Raw genomic sequence first — 18,720 nt, 5'->3', positions numbered from 1 at the left:
GTGAATTTGATGTGTAATGAATAAAATATACATACATACATATATATATATATATATGTGTGTGTGTGTGTGTGTGTGTTTGTTTGTTTTACTTTTAACAAATTTTCTGTATTGAATCATTTCCTACTTATGTTGTATGCCCATGCTGCCATTCTACCATATAAATGTGTCGGTAGTTATGTACTATGGGCTTTGCTCAATAAATAAAATCTTGGAAAAGAAGTTACTTCAGGGCTCTATCTTGCGATATGGCGAATGAGCTAGGTAAAATGTGCAGTAAGAAACTAAACTTTTGTAGACTCAATTACATTTGTAATTCTTATTTGTCCATCCCACTTTTGAAAGGGATTGAAAATCACTGTCCACGGTACCACACATTATATAGCCTCTTCCTTCTTACCCAAAGAAGATAAAATTCCTCCTAATGAGCCACCTCCCACCCAAATAATAGGACAGCTATATGCATGAGTAAGTTTGAGGAATGAATTATAATATTCACACCAGTAATCGTAACTAATACCTCTTTGTTATTGAAATAAAATGAGTACTTACCTCCATGATCTTGGAAGCAGCTTCTCCACGTAATAATCTATTAGAAATTATATGCACATCAGAATAAAATTTCTTTTTCAGACTTCTAACTCTCTTGTTTCGAAATATTACCAAAGCAAGGTTACTTTATCTAAGAGCACTAGCATCAGCTCTTTTAAAAAATTTAGTATTTAACAGATTAAAAGTTACTTTATCTACTATAACACACTATTTTACATCTCTCCAAAGTAGCAACAACCACACCCCACAACACTCCACCACCACTAAAACACAACCCACCATCACCCAACCACCACCACAAGTCTAAAAAAAACCCAAATCAAATCAAAACTCATTACAAAACATAAATAAAAAATGCAAACAACCCAAATAAATAAATAAAAACCTATCATCAATCTATGAGAAAACTCTGATTTAAATTTTTTTATAAAAGCACTTGTTTAATGTATTCATAATGCCAAAAAAAAAAAAATGTATTTGGTACCACATTTCAAATAATATATGTAATTTTACACAATTCACAAACCCAACTGAGTTATTAAAACCCAGTCAAGTCACACGGTTTTCGTAAAACCCACCGAGTTTTACTGGTTTTGACCGGGTGTTATGCACATTCGATCCAATTAATGACCTGGATTGATCTTTGTGAGAAGTCACCGGATTACCGATCTCATTGTTTGAGTTGGGTTGGTTTCAATAATATTAGTTTAAACACTAAAAACTATTTTTTGAACATCACTACCAAACATGGTAACCCCAAATTGGCCTCTACCCAATTTTTTGCCAAACGTACAGTACTATAGATAAAGGTCTTAGCTGAAATAGTATAATGAGACCCATGAATAGTATCAAAAAGTGCAGTGAGACCCATGAATAGTACCAAAAATAAACTAAATAGTAAAATAAGTTGGCAAAATTAATCATGCCAAATGGACACTCAATATTATATTGTCACAATAATATTGATTGCATAAACAGTACTGCTCTAATCAGAATATCAAAAAACTGTATTTGGCTTGCGTTAGTTTGCATATTGCTTGCCAAAAATTGTTTGGTCCAAAGGCAAGTTTTATGCTTGGAATTGAGACAAATAGACTGAGGTTGACACTTTGAAATTTAGATTAGAAATTCAATTAAATTTTCAGAGAACACTGAATTTTCAAGGGGAAAGAGAATGAAAATTTTAGATCAAGAGTCCGAATCTGAAAAATGCAATAGTCTGGGAGGGAGGTGATTGTAGGTTGACTTAGAATTGAGCTATAAAATTTATAATGCTTTTTAGTTCAAATTTATTATTATTTGAATATAAAATTGTAAATTTTAAAACAGTCTATGTGTACGATGGTTTAGCTTTTTCATGTTTTAACTGGGCACAAAACTTAGAAGCAATAAAATTATGTTTTCTAACTAAATTAAAAAAAATATATGTTTGAATTTAATTAGTGAACCTAATATACTACACCTAAGGTATCATACGGTCATACCTAAAGTTTTACCTGATTTAATTTGCATTGTACATGATTCCTTTTGTTTTATAATAAAATTCAGAAAAAAGGATAAAGAGAGGAAGAAGAAATATATCATTTTACATTAAAAGAGTCTCACTTAGATCCCATTCAAAGTAGTTTTTGGGTGCATAGAACAGATTAGAAACTACTTAAAATTAAAAATCATGCACCAAGCTCCAAACCAAGATAAAGTTTAGTTGTTTTCTGGGCCCTCTGGGACAACATAAAGCATGTGGAGTGAAAAGGTTTAGACCTAGATCATAGTGCAACGTGAACGATGTGGCTCAGGTTATAGCTGTAATGTCAACAACATTTAGGGTGGGTTTGTTTAGAGGTGAAATAGAGTGGATGGAAAATTTTTGAGAAAAAATAGGAAATAAAACTTTTTTGGAGTGTGTTTGATTCGATGGGAAGGAAATAAAATAATCGGTGGGACCTGAGTGTTTTCTCCCTAGGCCTACCAAAATATTTTCTCCCAAAAATAGAGAGAAAACTGAGTGGGGATGAATTTTTTCTAGATTGACAAAAATGCCCATGTACACATGCTTTTTTTTTTCTTCTCCCTATACAGTAAGTGACGTTGCCATTTTTTTTTTTTTTTTTTTTTTCATTTTCTAGCGCTTGGGTGTGATAGTTATTTTTTTTTTTTTAGAGATGTGATTTTTATTTTGGGATGTGATTTTTATTTTTTTATAAATTAGGGTAATTGCTTTTTTTTTTTGTGTGTGTGGTTATTTTGTCACTTTTTTTATTTAATTGTGTATAATTCTTTAACAATGATATATGAGTAAATTTATTCAAACTTAATTTTTCCATCACTCCACTTTTCCATTCCCAACCAAATAAAAAGGAGAGGAAATAAAATATTTTCTATCTTTTCACTTTTTTATCCTCCCGTCATATTCTATCCTCCAACTTTTTCACCCATTCAACTAAATGGACCCTTAGCTTCTTCAATGATCAAAGTAAGAGATATGTTGGGAAAGGGAAAGTAGTCGTGGATTGTGACTCAGACTCTGCTGCAAATAGCAAAAAAAAAGAAAGTGTATATAGATTAGAAATGTAATCAACCGTTTCGGATTCTTACCGACTTTTGCCATATGCGTACAATAACATAGGCTCCATCTGTCTCTCAGTGTCTTACTACGTCCCAAAAAACACAAGGGCATCGTGTGCATGAATGGTGTATATATATTTCAAGTAAACTGCAGGGCCTAAATACAAACCCCATAATAATTCCTACCAAATGGAGTCTTCTTTTTCTTCTTTTGCTTGGGCTCTTTTAGTAATTGCCTTGCTAGCAGCTTTAGCCTTTCTCTCAAAATTATTTTCTTTCAAGCGCGACCAACTAAAATTTCCACCAGGTCCAAAACCATAGCCAATCATAGGCAATATAAATCTTGTGGGCTCTCATCCTCCCCAATCCCTTCACAATTTGGCCAAAAAATATGGACCAATTATGCAACTAAAGTTTGGATCCTTCCCTGTTGTGGTTGCCTCATCTGCTGAAATGGCAAAGGAATTCCTAAAAACACATGACCATGTCTTTGCCTCTAGACCCAAATCTGCTGCTGGCAAGTATTTATCATATAACCATCACAATATTACATGGGCACCTTATGGACCATATTGGCGCCAAGGCCGTAAGATTTATGCCTCGGAGTTGTTTAACTCAAAACGACTCGACTCCTATCAATACATTCGTGTTGAAGAAATGCGTGCTTTTTTGTCACGCCTTTGCACCTTGTCAGGAAAGCCAATTATGCTAAAAGGCCATCTCTTTCATCTTTCACTAAACATCATAAACAGAATTGTATTTGGTAAAAAGTATGCTAGTGAGTCCAAATATGAGACCCCAATAATCACAGTTAAAGAGTTTCAAGAAATGTTAGACGAGCTGTTCTTTCTAAATGGGGTCTTAAATAAAGGGGACTGGCTACCATGGCTTGATTTCTTAGACTTGCAGGGGTATGTGAAGCGAATGAAGGCTTTGATTTAAAAATTTGATCAATTCCTTGATCATGTATTTGATGAACAGAAGGCAAAGAAGGAACGAGTGAAAGATTTTGTGCCAAAGGACATAGTGAATGTATTATTGCAACTCGCTGATGATCCTAATTTTGATATTAAGCTCACCTATGACAATATCAAGGCATTCATTCAGGTAATACCATTAGACATGGCAAAACGGGTTAGAATTTTCTGACCCGACCCGACCCCAAAAATACCCGATCCGAACCCGATTTTTTGACCCGAAGCAAAAACGGGTTGACCCGTGACCCGACCCGTGTTTTGTGCGGGTCAACCCGACCCGACCTGCGACCCGACCCGAACCCGAATCATTTTTTTAAAACTTTTTTTTTCTTGGTAAAAAAAAAATAGTGAAATTAAGACAATATTGGTTTAATTGTTTATTATGAGTTTTAATGAAACAATTGATACATTTACATAACTGCATGCAAATTAATTGAAAAATAAATGGTTGAGCATTCTGTAATGAGTAAAGATTTTTAGATATCAAATAGCAAAGTACATGCCAAGATAATCTGGTTACAGTAAAGTTAAAAACAGATTTAAAATTATAGATATGTGTGAGACATTCACGAGTGTGAAAATAGTAAAGCCAAAGTATCAAATTAGCATAAATTATGAATGTTTAGATCTATTTTTTAACAATTTATGTTCAAAAGAAACGGTTTTTCAAAATAAATTATGATATTTCCTAGAGTGTGTGCTGCTTAACAATGATATGATCTTCATAAAAGAGACTAGGTATAAATAAGTAAGCAATCAAACTTTAATGTATATCTCAAATTGAAATAGAGTGTCAACCACAATTGATAATAGATTATAAAATTAATTTTTAAAATTGTAACTTTCATATATGTTTTTATTCTTTATCAAATGAGTTATCCAATAAATCATTTGTAATTTTTTTTTTTTGGAATGTTGATATTGTGTAAAAATAAAACTTGTATATTTGTTTTACTTATCTTTGTGTTGTTTTGTTTTAGATAGCAATGTTAGGATTTGTATAATTTTAAAATTATTGAATAAATATTAATAAGTTTAACTGAGTTTATTCTTGATATAAGTAGTGAATTCAAAATAATGCATTTTACATCAAGTAATATGTTGCATAACTATCCAAATGGCAAATACATATTGTTTTCTTTATAAAAAAAATAAAAAAATAAAAAATTTCATGTGAAAAATACGGGTCAACCTGACCCGACCCGCAACCCGATTGACCCAAACCCGATTTCAACCCACTTAAAATGACCCGTTTTTGACCCGTGACCCGACCCGAACCCGACCCGACCCGTCCGTTTTGCCATGTCTAAATACCATTACCTATTTATTTCTTCTTTATTTTTTGGGAGAAGATTTTTTTTTTTTAATTCTAGTGTTTTATATTTTCCTCTTGTTTTACTTTTTTGGGAGAAGATTTTTTTTTTTAATTCTAGTGTTTTATATTTTCCTCTTGTTTTACTTTTACTTTTTTTTTTGGGGGGGGGGGGGGGTGTAAGTTATTTGAACAAAATTGTTATCCCACTAGTGAATTACGTAGATACGTAGAGTATTTACTAAAGATTTCGGAAGTGTTTTTCAATTAATAACTGTAAAAAAAATCGATTAAGTAATACTTATTTCACTTTCTGTATTTAAATTTATTTATTTAAAATTTATTCCTCTTGTTTTTTGGGAACTAAATTTTGCTATATGTTGCAATATAAATATAGTATTGTATTATATGTGACCAAAATTAGGGGGCTTCTACTTGAAGGCCATAGACTTTCTCAAAAAAAAAGAAAAAAATACTTGAAGGCCATAGACAATTGACTGAGTGATTTGGTGGAAGAGCCAGCCTTATAAGGGCAATCCAAAATAAGGTTCCGGTCAGACTAATATTGCAAGGAATAATTATTTCAAAAATATTATTGCACATCTTTAGCGTAATGGTTACTAAATAAGTATAAGTTTATGCAGAGGTAGAGAGTAAGGATCAAGATTCAAGTCTCTAGAATGAGTTTTACACACGTATTACGTATACACTTAAATTAGGTTAAAGTAAGATTTTGGTCTCAAATAATAATAAAAATTATGTCAAAAACATATTGGACTGCATTTGAAAATTATAGGATTATTTGCAATTTCTGATCTATTTTTATTTTAATTTCTCCACACAAGTTAGTGTCGAAATTAACAAATTACTAAGTTCGGTAGTTGCTAAGGTATATTAATATGTCAAAATTAACAAATTAGTTATCATCGATTTGCAATTTTCACCTTAATCAACCCACAAATTTGTTAATTTTGAGATTGATCTCATATTAGAATTTTAGTTATTAAACTTTAAAGTTTACTGGGAATATTAGAAATCGCCTATAATCTAGCATCGATAGTTACAATTAACTGAAAGGTTGTAATTAATTCTACAATTATATGACAACCATTGTTAAAGTTTCGAATTTTAGCTTGCCCCCTTGACATTGACATTATTAATCTTGCTCTTGTTAATCAATATTAATTAGGACCTACTAGCTGGAGGCACAGACACTTCGGGAACAACTATGGAATGGGCAATGTCTGAACTCTTAAAGCAACCACATCTTATAAAAAAGGCCACTGAAGAGCTCGACAAGATAATTGGAAGAGAGAGATGGGTGGAAGAGATTGACATTCCACAACTGCCTTATATTGAAGCAATTGTCAAAGAGACAATGAGGAAACACCCTGTGGCTGGATTACTTGCACCACATTTGGCTCTTGAAGATTGTGATGTAGCTGGTTACAAAATCCAAAAAGGAACTAGAGTCTTCGTAAACACATGGAGTATAGGGAGAGACTCATCAGTACGGGATGCACCAGAAGAGTTTTGCCCAGAGAGGTTTTTAGGTAAGGATATTGATGTGAAGGGTCAAAATTTTGAGCTTTTGCCATTTGGTTCAGGGAGGAATGTGCCCTGGCTACAGCTTTGGGCTGAAGGTGATTACCTCTACTTTGGCTAATATGTTACAAGGATTTAATTGGAAACTACCGGAAAATACAAAAAATGAAGATTTAAGCATGGATGAAGTTTATGGATTTGCAACTGTTAAATATTAGCATTGATACACCATATTGAATATACTAGTATGGATGCGGAAGCGAAAACATAAAATGTAGAATACAATAACACACGAGGAGTTACGTGATTCAGCCTGACGGCCTACATCCACGGAGGAAACTCTAAAAGGCTACATCAATAATATATTAGAGTGTAGTACAAATCCTATGTTATAATGAATCATAACATGTGTATATATAGTAGACTAAACCCTAGACTAATAGATTTCTAGTACAAGTAGGAGACTTGGCTTACACACAAAATAGAATTAGGCTTGGGCCTATGCTAATGGGCTAATATATCTCTAACAACAACTTCTCGCAAATTCCCACTTGTTGCAGTGATGGAACCTCGACTCCCTGTTAAAATTGCAGGGCATACTATAAGGTAGAGTAACATGAGACAAGCTACAAGTATGATAGGTAATGCAATTGCTGCTGAGGTGAAGAGCACTAGCCGAGCCACAAGAGTTGTAGGAAGTGCAACACTTGCTGATTAGCAGTGCAGTGATCAAGCCACACAGTGTGCATCAACACCTGACCTGATTAGCACTGAAGTCTTGGAAGTCATTGAAGCAGTGCCACATCATGAATTCTTCATTCAAGAGCACTGAAGATTTAGGTCCCGAGATTTTAGGAAACAGTTAATCACAGCTAACACGTGTATAACTCTAGAAGGTTCAATAACTGATTTTGGCGTCATCCTTGGAAGTTAGTTATATTCATTGTGTATATAAACAGAGCATTATGTATTTTATCATTCACTTCTTGTAATCATTTTTCTGATCAATTAAATTCTCTCAATTCTATTTAGATTTCTCTCATATTTTTTCACTCCCTCTTCATCTTTATCAAATGTGAATTTGATATATAATTGTGTTGTTGTCATGGACCAAGGCTTTGCTTAATAGTAAATAATATCTTGGAAATGATGTTAGTTATGGGCTTTATTTTGCGATATGGTGAACGAGATAGGTAAAATGTGTAGTATTAATAAAATAAAAACTTTTGTTGATTCAACTACATTATTTTTAAATAGTAGTCACCTTGGGTCAGAAGCTCTTAAAGAGGAGTCTCATTACCATTATTATCTCCATTTCCAAATCCAACACTGTCACTCCTCATATCAAGTTAAATTTTACTTTGTGCTTTCCCTTGAAATAATTTGAAAGTAATTAATGCCTCATCCTTTTCTCCGACCTTCATGTTACCATTTTTGGCCAGCACCAATTTGTGGTTAGTTAATAAATTTTCTAACTCATCCACCATAGTCCAACAGGCAATAGCATATATACTCAGGTCGTATGCCATTGATGAGGAGCCTCTATGGCTTGGATTCTGATATCTTGTTATGTGGATGATCTAATAGTTATATAGCTATTGGCATGATGTATTCATCTTAAGGAAATATTATGCAGTAGCAAGTTTTCCTTGCTCCATGCGTCTGATCTCTATTTTTAGAAGTTGAAGCCAGTGTGTGCTCTTCTTTCGGCAGCCTTGGTGTTCCACTTCGTTCTTAATTTCTCTGTGATAGATTGGTGGTCTGTGCCTTCTCCATAATTAACTTCCCACAAATCATTTCCTATCAAGTACGACTCCAAGCATGACCTCGACAATTCGTAGTTGGAATTATTGCGCTTCCTTATGAATGTGAAATACAAGTTACTGACAATCTTCTCCTTTGATTAGATTCTCTCGAGATCAAACCAATTATGATACCAATTGTTGAGATATCTCGAGGTAGTGATTTTTTTTCAAAATAATAAATTTAATTTAATACTCAAGAAGAAAGAATTTTATCAAATACTTTGTTATACATCTCATAACATTTAAACAAAGTATACGTAGGCAGTGGTGGAGCTCAGAATATATCTTTGGGGGCGATACATAAAATTAGAAGAAATAAAACTTCTGTGTATATATTATTACATTTTTTTAATGGTAAACTGAGTTCATTCAACTAAAAAAGAACTACAAGATACAATCAAGAAACAAATGGAAACATTAGGAATTGTCAAATTAATTACATCCATGCTACATATAAAATCTAGAACAGTAATGTACATGCAATTTAATTATAAATGATAAATAGTAGTATATTTTAAAAGGTAAATATAATGATATAAGATATATGGATTATTTTAATAACAATTAAATATATATTAAAGAAAAGGCAAATTATAAAAAGATGAAAGGAAAAGTAGCTTGGAAAGTGGGATGATGGGAATGCTACACAGTAGCACAGGACACGGCTACAACCCACCCTGTAATACCCCCAATATATATATATTAAAAGGAAGGGTATTTAAATAAATATTTTTGGGTCAATTTTGTAATTAATATTACTGAGGGAGATTTTAGAAAACTAAGTTGAAACCCTAACTATATATACTCTAATTAAGTTAGACTATAACTATAGATATTTTTTAAGGAGGACTTCTAAGTTTGTTCAAGTAGAGAAAGATTAATGACACACTTGAGGTCTCATATATTGTCAAATCTATATTTTATATGAAATTATAACATCTTTTATGTTGGTATTTTTGGCTAGTATTAAAACTATCAAAATATCCAGTGAGTTTTATGCTGTAAACGAAGAAGAAAGATTTAGATTTATATCTTTGCTATTTTGGACGCTAAGCAACTGTTCCTATCTCAATAATCTGACCTTTTCTAAGACTTTTATTGCATTAATTGCGATAGAAATTGTAGATTTTTATGTTGTGTTAAGATTTTTTTTTTATAGGTGTGGAGTTTCTACACAATTTTTCTTTAAAGAATAGTGACCTAAGTACTAGACTTGATGATATACAGAAGCCTAGTAGTCTAGGCATGCTTTGAGGTCTGACATATACTCACATGCTTTTGAAAAGAGGAGAAAAGAAAAAGAATGGTGTGGTGTATTCGTAAATATCCTGGTGCTTTGATTTTTGTATGATATAGTACTTGGTTTGTCCTCGTCTTAGAAGAACTAATGGTCGCAAAAAAAAAAAAAAAAAAAATGCAAAATTAAGCCTCTAACTTTCAGTCTTCTAATTTCCAGTTTTTTCATTTCGGTCCTCTAACTTTCAATTTTTGTCAATGCAGGACTCCTTTAGAATTCAGTTAGGGGCTGTCGTTAATTGAGCCAAAACGACATCGTTTTGGCTTCTTTTTTTTGTCGTTTTGGCTTCTTCTTTTTTAATAAATTTCAGAATTAAAAAAAAAATGTAAAAAAAAGAAAAGAAAGAAGAAATCGATTCAGAACTCCATCAAAACTCCATCACCAAACTCCAAACCATATCGCTACCAGTGTCCAGGGCCATGTACGAGTACTTAGGTGGGGTTCCAACGTCGATGCGTGTGAAGTACTCGCCGCTGCCAAACGTTAGACCAGAGATGATTTGCTGAAACCTAGGCCTAGACCTCCGCCTCTGCTGCGCTTGGTGGCTGCGAGGGAGAGAAATGAGTCCACTCGCACCGCGCCACGTTGGAGCTTGAGGTTGAAGAGTTAGTCTGGGGTTTTGTTGAAGGAGAGGGAGTCTATGTGGTGGAGTTGGAGACTGGCGGTGGAGGTGGAGGTGGAATCTGGGTCGGCTTCGGTGACGGTGGAAAGAGATTCAGATTCGAGTTCAGGCCATGAGATGGTGGTTTGTGGAGCAGTGATGGAGTTCTAAATCGGTTTTTTTTTTTCTTTCTTTTCTACAGATTTTTCTTTTTTTCTTTAAATTCCGAAATTTATTTATAAAAAAAAATAATAAATAAATAAAACAATAACAACAACAACAACAACAAACCAAAAAGACGTTGTTTTGGCTCAATTAACGACAGCCCCTAACTGAATTCTAATGGAGTCTTGCATTGAAAAAAATTAAAAGTTAGAGGACTGAAATGACAAAACTGAAAGTTAGAGGATTGAAATTAAAAAAATTGAAAGTTAAAGGGTCAGTTTTGCATTTTTACCGAAAAAAGAAAACAAAACAAAACAAAATACACGTATAGACCCTATATGGCTATAAGTATAGTGTGTTCTATAGGTTTTATTCCTATGGAACTATTTGTGACAGAAAGTAAAGAAACAAAAATATTATGACTATGTGAGTTTGGTGTAAGAAACAAGGGATTATTGTTAGGCTTAGTGAGGAGACAGAATTTATATAGATAAATTAATGATAGTTCTGAAATATATAAGATGGATATTTTTAGTAGTTTCTCTTCTGGCTGAATACCATTACAAGTTTTTCTTAAATATTTTCTTATTGAGTAAATGATACCTGCAAAATTGTTTTAGGTGATATCCAATGATTTTAAAAGAAGTGTTAGGAAAAAGTTCTTTTTGGTATGGCTTTTGGAGGTAAGTAACCTTGTCTTAATTGGTTTTTATTTTGCTTATATTAATGTATTTTTAACTACTGAAAATTGTTTATAATTATTAAAATTTTTATTTCTATTGTATTATGATTTCAAGTAAAGGATTATTACAAATATATTTTAATACTGAGTATATGATTTTAATATACATGCTTGAATAAAATATATTTTTGTTAGAAACTATGATTTCATATATATGATTATGGACAATCTGATTATGAATTGATTCTGATATCCAGCCAATAGGGGTTATTCATTGGCACTCTAATACTCAAACCAATGGGAGTTATTCATTGGTATTCTGGGCTATTCATTGGTACTCTGATACCCAAACCAATGGGGGTTATTCATTGGTACTTTGATACCCAACACATGGAGGTTATTCATTGGTATTCTGATACTCAAACCAATGGAGGTTATTCATTGATACTCTGATATTCAGCCAATGGGGGTTATTCATTAGTATTCTGGTGCCCAATCATGGGGATATAGCGTGGCCATAGTCATAAGATTGTTAAGAGTATGAATTATGTTTGAGTATTTGAACTATTTTGAGTTACTAAAACTGCTTATGTATTTTGGAACCTATTGTAAGCTATAACTTTAGATATATGAAAAACTGACTATTTTCTAAACCATCTATGATATATTTGTAAGATTAAAGTATGTGATCTATGTGCAACTTATTATTTTAAGACTGAAACTTTTTTAATTATTTTGAAAACACATAGTATATTATAACTTTTGAAAACACATATTACATCTTATACTTTACAGATCTATTGCTTGATAGAACTTATTAGGACTTTGGTTACTTATTAAGTTGTCAACTCACCTCCTTTTTCCTCTCCAATTTCATATTGTAAAGAATAGCAAGTTTTGGGAGTTTTGATGTTGTGTTGTGAGCAGGGAAAGAAGCTTAGTGATTTTGGAATTAGATGGCCTTGTAATAGTCTTATATCTTTTGGCCAAATTGCATTATGTACATGAGGTTTGGATTTCGTTCCTTATAAAATTATTGGAGATCTATTCATAAAGAAATTTTTGAGGTATTTTGAATTTATTTGATGAAATTTTTGAGGATGACTTTTAGTACTAAGAAGGCCTTCCATACTTGTAGGGTGATTACTTTATAAGCGTGCGGCCGTTGTCACGTGCCTATCTTTATGGTTGGGTTCGAGGCGTGACACACCCACTTGCTTTGGTAGAGATTCTAGAGAAGATTTTAGCCACACACCGATACACATGGTTATCTAGTCTGCTGTTTGCAACTATTATTTACACAAAAGGTTTGTTATATTGTAAATGATGAAAACTAGAGAGAAACATTCAGACAGAGAAAGCAAGAGAGTTGAGACACCATGGAGAGAGACATTTAGAGAGAGAGAGAGAGAGAGAGAGAGAGTCACTTGTGTCCTATCTTGTGATGAGCAAAATTTTTGCAACTATGTGTTGGTGCGGCAAATCAAAGAGATTTTCAATCTTTTTGTTGTTGCGGTGCAAGTAAGTCCTAGAAATGTTGGAGTGAAAATTAGATTTTTTTTTTTCCCCTTTTATTTTGTAAGATATTTGTTAAAATAACTATGTGTTCATTTTAAGATGCTGAAAAATGTCTAATCATAGTAATTTTTTGACATATATATTTAATCACAATTTGGATTATATTCCATTTCAATGAAAGTAATATATGTAATTTTAGACTTATCCAGGTATTGGGGCCAAAATGATAAGAGTTCCTTAAAAATTTTCAAATGGATTAAGATAACTCTTGATAGGCCAAAAACGTATTGATCCCTTGTGATAAATTAATTGATTAATTAGCCAAGTTTATTAATTAATCAAATTAATATGCAAACACATGGTAGTACAAACAAATCACCAATTAAACTAAGTATAGCGGAAATTAAATTGACACAGTAATTTGTTTACGAATGGGGAAAACTAACACGACAAAAACCCCATCGGGTGATTTAAAGGTCACCATTCCAGAAATTCTACTATTATCACAACAAGCGGTTACAAGTAAAGGAATCTCAGTACCTTATACCAACCTACAGTTGAACCCTTATCCCAATACCTAATTGGACTTGTTCTGTAATGACAATTTCTCCTTTTGATGCACGGCTCCCAGTACGTAACTAACTAATTATGCAGATCCCAGTACGCGACTTCGATCACCAACTAGAGAAGGTTGTTGGCTACAAAGTTCTTCAGTTCATCCACGATGAAGATCAAGAAGATGCTTGGTCACAAAATACTACGGTGCACAAACACAACAACTTCTTCACAAGAACGATGAACTAAGGCAAATTCTATCTCCCATCACAATTTCCTTGAACAAACTTTGCTCAACACTTGTGCAACTTGTGTCACCTTTGACGACTCTTAAAATAATCCTTTTATATGTCTAGGGTTATAAGAAAAGAAGGTCCAAACACATAATCATGGATTAGAGTCAAAACAGAACTAAAATTCTATTTTTCATAAACCTCAACAGATGCCTGTTTGTTGAGCAACTGTCGAGCCACGGGGCTGGAACAACTCTTCAAGCTCGATAGATACTAGCTATCAAACTTTAATGAACTTGCACTTTTTAGCTTGAATCTTGGACAAACTTGCATGGTTTCAACACTTGATCTTGAAACACAGTTTCTTAAAGTATTAAACACATACTAGCTATCAAGCTTTAATGAACTTGCACTTTTCAGCTTGAATTTTGGACAAACTTGCATGGTTTCAACACTTGATCTTGAAACACAGTTTCTTAAAGTATTAAACACATCCTAGATCTACCCAAATACAAGTAAAGTGCGTTTTGTCAAAGGATTAGCCAATTACATAAAATAGTGACATATGTTCCTAACAAGTGAATCACATATGTCCTAACAACTCTAATATATATATATATATATATATCTATTAAATTTTTTTTAAATATTTTGGGGGGCCAGGGCCTCTTTGGTCCCAATGTGGCTCTGCCATTGCAACATGTAGGAGTTCTCAAATAAACAAAAAATAATTCACAAAAATTCTTTTCTTGAAGGCCTCACTTCCCTTTTTTATGCTTCTCAAGGGAGTGGATTTCTCCATCATTATATTGTAGATGTCAAGTTTGAATTGCACCTTCGGACATTATCAAATAATGATGAGAATAAAATTTGAGAATCTCATCAGTATATGTCAAATTAAAAGTGTTTCCATTTGGATAATTTGAGAATCTCAGCAGTATATGTTGAATAACTTTTTCTTTTTCTTTTTTTGTTTATTGAGTTTTTGATTGTGGTCATTGAATACTGATTTTAGCAATAGTATTTGGATCACAATTTATTTAAGTGTGGGTCAAGGCTCAATCCTACAGATAAGACCTCAAACTTCCTTTGGCCCCTCTCAAATTCCCTGTGTTTCCCTGTGTTTTTCTCTCTATTGCTCTTTCACTCCCTAGCTTTTCCAACCCCTAAGCCTCCACCTTCTTCCCTCTCTTATAGCCTCTCTTTAGTGGGGTTTTTATCATTATCTCTCCACTTCACACACGTATTTCTATGTCCCTCAGAATCCCGAGGAATCCTCACGACTTTAGAGGATTCCCTTGGAACTTATTCCAAATGCCAAATTGTGTTCAAAGGTGGTTCCCTTTTTTCACTATTAGTCCTCGGCTACCTATCTTGCTTGATTCTTGTTTTACCCTGACTACCTTCGTTATCGGTCAGTGCTTAACCAACCACTCAGGAATCCCTCAAGTTCCATCCCCTCGGCCATGGTCCCGAACTTGGGACTGGGCCCATTGTGATAAGGCCCAAGGCTAACTGTTTTCCCGCACACCAAGTCTAATTCGTCCGATGGGTCTTGGGCTTCGTATTGGGTTTTGATCAAGTGGGCCAACATGGTTGCCTAGGCCCAACTCACCCACATTGATGATTTATTTATATTAGATTTTTCGTCTTTTGCACCTCATTAACTCATCAAGAACAAAAATTTAAAAAATTTAAATAGGACAAGTGGTGCAAAATTAGACAACAATTGGAATTCAATTTAAAACTTAATTGGATTTTCTCTCAGCTTTACCTATTAATACATACTAGTCACTAACCTGTGCGATGCACTGGAATAGTTACTGGATGAGCTTTAGGAAAAAAAAAAAAAAAAAACAAAACAAAGCCATTATTTTTAAGTTGGAGTAGTAAGCAAAAATGCATTAAAAAAATGATATTGAAAGAAGTAGCACATAGTTTTATTAGTTAGGCAGAAGAAAACTATGTTGTTTTATTTATTAGTTTTTTGTGAGAAGGAATAAAAGATAGAATCTTGTGTCTCTAGTTTAGTTTGTGTTGTATATATAGATATATACAAGGTAAGTTGTAGTATATATAGCAATAGGTGCCTATTGAAAAGTCATAAGCTTTCAAATTAGGTATACCAAAAAGTGCCTATTGAAATGTCATAACCCTTTATATTGGATGTACCAAAATGTGTCTATTGAAAGGTCATAACCCTTCGTATTAGATATATATGAAAGGTGCCTATTGAACGAAAATATTTCTATTGACGAAAAATGTGCCTATTAAATGAAATGTCTATTGAATCAAAAGGTGCCTATTGATCGAAAACGGGTCTCTTGAATGAAAATGTGTCTACTAATCAAAAAAGTGCATATTTAATGAAAATGTGCCTATTGAAAGGTCATAAACCTTTAGCTATAAATAGTGGTTCATATTCATTTGGTAATTTCTTCCCAATTTCTTCTCTTTCATCTTTCTTAAAAAAAAAAAAAAAAAAAAACCTGTAGATCTTCTCCAAAATTGCTATTTGTAGAACCCAATAAACTTGATTGTATATGTGGCTATTACTTTGAAGTAGTTCGTTCATTTCCATAGAAATTAGCTATCCAATCAGATTTTTGGCATTTCATTCAATTTTTCATAACTCGTTTCCTCTCAATTGTATGATCAGTCGATCAATAACTTCAATTTTGAAAAAAATAAAAAATAAAAAAATAATTGTGGGTACCCTTGTAATTGCAATCCGGAGTCGGAGTATATGGAGAAAATTGTTGAAATCATCCTGTTGTCACATTGATGTTCCTGCTCAAGACTCTTCAATGGTCATCCTGCAAAATGAAATAATGCTTTAACTGATCAAAATTCTATTGCTGAGTGGACAGGGCCGGCTCAAGGCCTAGGCAAGCTAGGCCTAGGCCTAAGGCCCCACTAAAAAAAAAAAAAAATTCCCTGAAAAAAAATGCCCCATTTTTTATAGTTAAAGGTTCAAATTTTTATAAAATTATATATATTTTCTAAAGGTTGTACATTTTTTTTATTAATGATGTACAAATTTTACTATTAGTTTACGAATTGCCATGTTATTAATCACAAAAAAATGTAATATAAACATTTATTAGTTAAATTGATGAAATTCATCTATTAAGACTCTCAAAGTACGAGACAACCTTAACTCAATTGAAACCCTAAAATATTTCAAAAAGATGTTACAAATGTGTTAAATCATCAATTATAGATTAATCTCCCCTAATAGTTTGAGACTTTGATTTTTGTAAACTAATATCCTACAAAACCATACACCAAATAATATCTATCTCTCTCTCTCTCTTAAAATCAAAATATAAAATTAAAAATTAGATTACAACTTTATTTAACTATGCATTGTCTTATATTCAAAATAAAGTTTCTTTTCCAATCGCAATATATTTTTATTTCTTTTTATTATTATTTATAATTCAACTATGATATTCAATTCTCTATATAAAATTAACATTAGTCTAGTTGGTATTATTTATGTATTTAATGTATCAAATTAACCTTAATTTGATTAGTATTAAATAATTTTGTTTAATTAATATTTATATATTAAAGGCCCCGCATAAATTTTTCGCCTTAGCCCCCAAATAATGTTGGGCCGCCCCTGTGAGGGGACTCCTTTTCTTTCTTTCTCTTTTTTCAAAATATTTTTTTAGTTCTAACTTTTTTATTGTCACTCCACTTTTGTCTGCCACTTTAACATTTTTCTTTGTTCCATCGATGAAGCCAACGTTAAATTTTCTTTTACTTTCCTAATATGGGTCAGTGGAGTGCGTGTCCTTGTTTTCTCGGTGGGTTTGTTTCTTTCCGCTCCTTGTTTTTCATTTCATTCATCTATTTAGTTTGGGCAGTTTTTTTTTTTCTTTTTTATTTTTATTTAGTCGGTTTTTTTTTTTTTTTTAAAAAGTGAAATTAGTTTTTTTTTTTTGTTAAAAAGTGAAAATGTCTCAAAATCAAACATCACAATTGTTCAGTGTTTTTAAATGTTTACATGGCAGTAATTTGTGTAACCACGTGACGCAATGAGGAGTAGTTAACAAAAGTTAAACGTTTCGACTATTGATTATTATATAGATTGTACTTTGAAAAAGTGAAAAAAAAAATTAATAAAAAAAAGTGAGGTTTTAAAAAATGGTACTTAAAAGCTAAAAAATAAAAAACTAACTTATAAGCTTAGCAACTTAAACTAACAATTATTATAAACCAAGCTTAGGGAGAGCAAGAGAATACAAATAATGCATGGCCACTGACATGATTGAAGCACCCTTAACTTTCAAGAAAAATATAACTGGGCCTAGTCCAACAAATTTTCAAGCACCACAGGACAGATGTAATTATAAGGATATCAAAATTAGAGGTGCACCGTAAACCACCACAGTATTGGTGTGTGACTGTGAAGGCTTGGACCCCAGTCAACCGACGTGGTGGCGTGGTGACCGAAGGATTGGACGGTCCCAGAAAGAACATGGCCAATGTCAAGAAAGTTGCGGTCCCAGTAAGGCTCCCCCTGCTGCAATAATTATAGAATCTAAACATATATCGCGTTAAATTATGTTTTGGATTCTTACGGACATTAGCGGGCCCGTCTGTCTTACTCTTAACTACTACGTCCGTTATCTCAAAAAAATAAAAACTACTACGTCCAAAACACACATGTACATTGTACGCATAGCTGCCATAAACGATAAATATAAGGAAAATTATGTTTTTGTTTTTTTTTACTTTCCCGACTAAACAAATATGGACAATTGTGTACGCTTTACATCAACAACGAATACGAATATAAACATATAATTCTATAAAACGCAAGATTTAAAAAAACCACTTTTCCCCAAGTATATAAACCCCGTACACCATGCCTCAAACTCGCACAACCATGTCCTCCATAA

At 32.8% G+C, this 18,720-nt stretch overlaps 1 pseudogene; it reads left to right on the top strand.

Moving 5' to 3' along the window:
* The first annotated feature begins 3,306 nt into the window (after window positions 1-3,306).
* On the top strand, window positions 3,307-7,561 carry LOC115968431 (annotated as a pseudogene).
* Window positions 7,562-18,720: the final 11,159 nt, after the last annotated feature.

Source organism: Quercus lobata, chromosome 11, assembly GCF_001633185.2.
Source record: "Quercus lobata isolate SW786 chromosome 11, ValleyOak3.0 Primary Assembly, whole genome shotgun sequence".
In the NCBI taxonomy this organism is placed as follows: Eukaryota; Viridiplantae; Streptophyta; class Magnoliopsida; order Fagales; family Fagaceae; genus Quercus; species Quercus lobata.
This window is presented reverse-complemented; position numbering and strand designations above follow the sequence as displayed.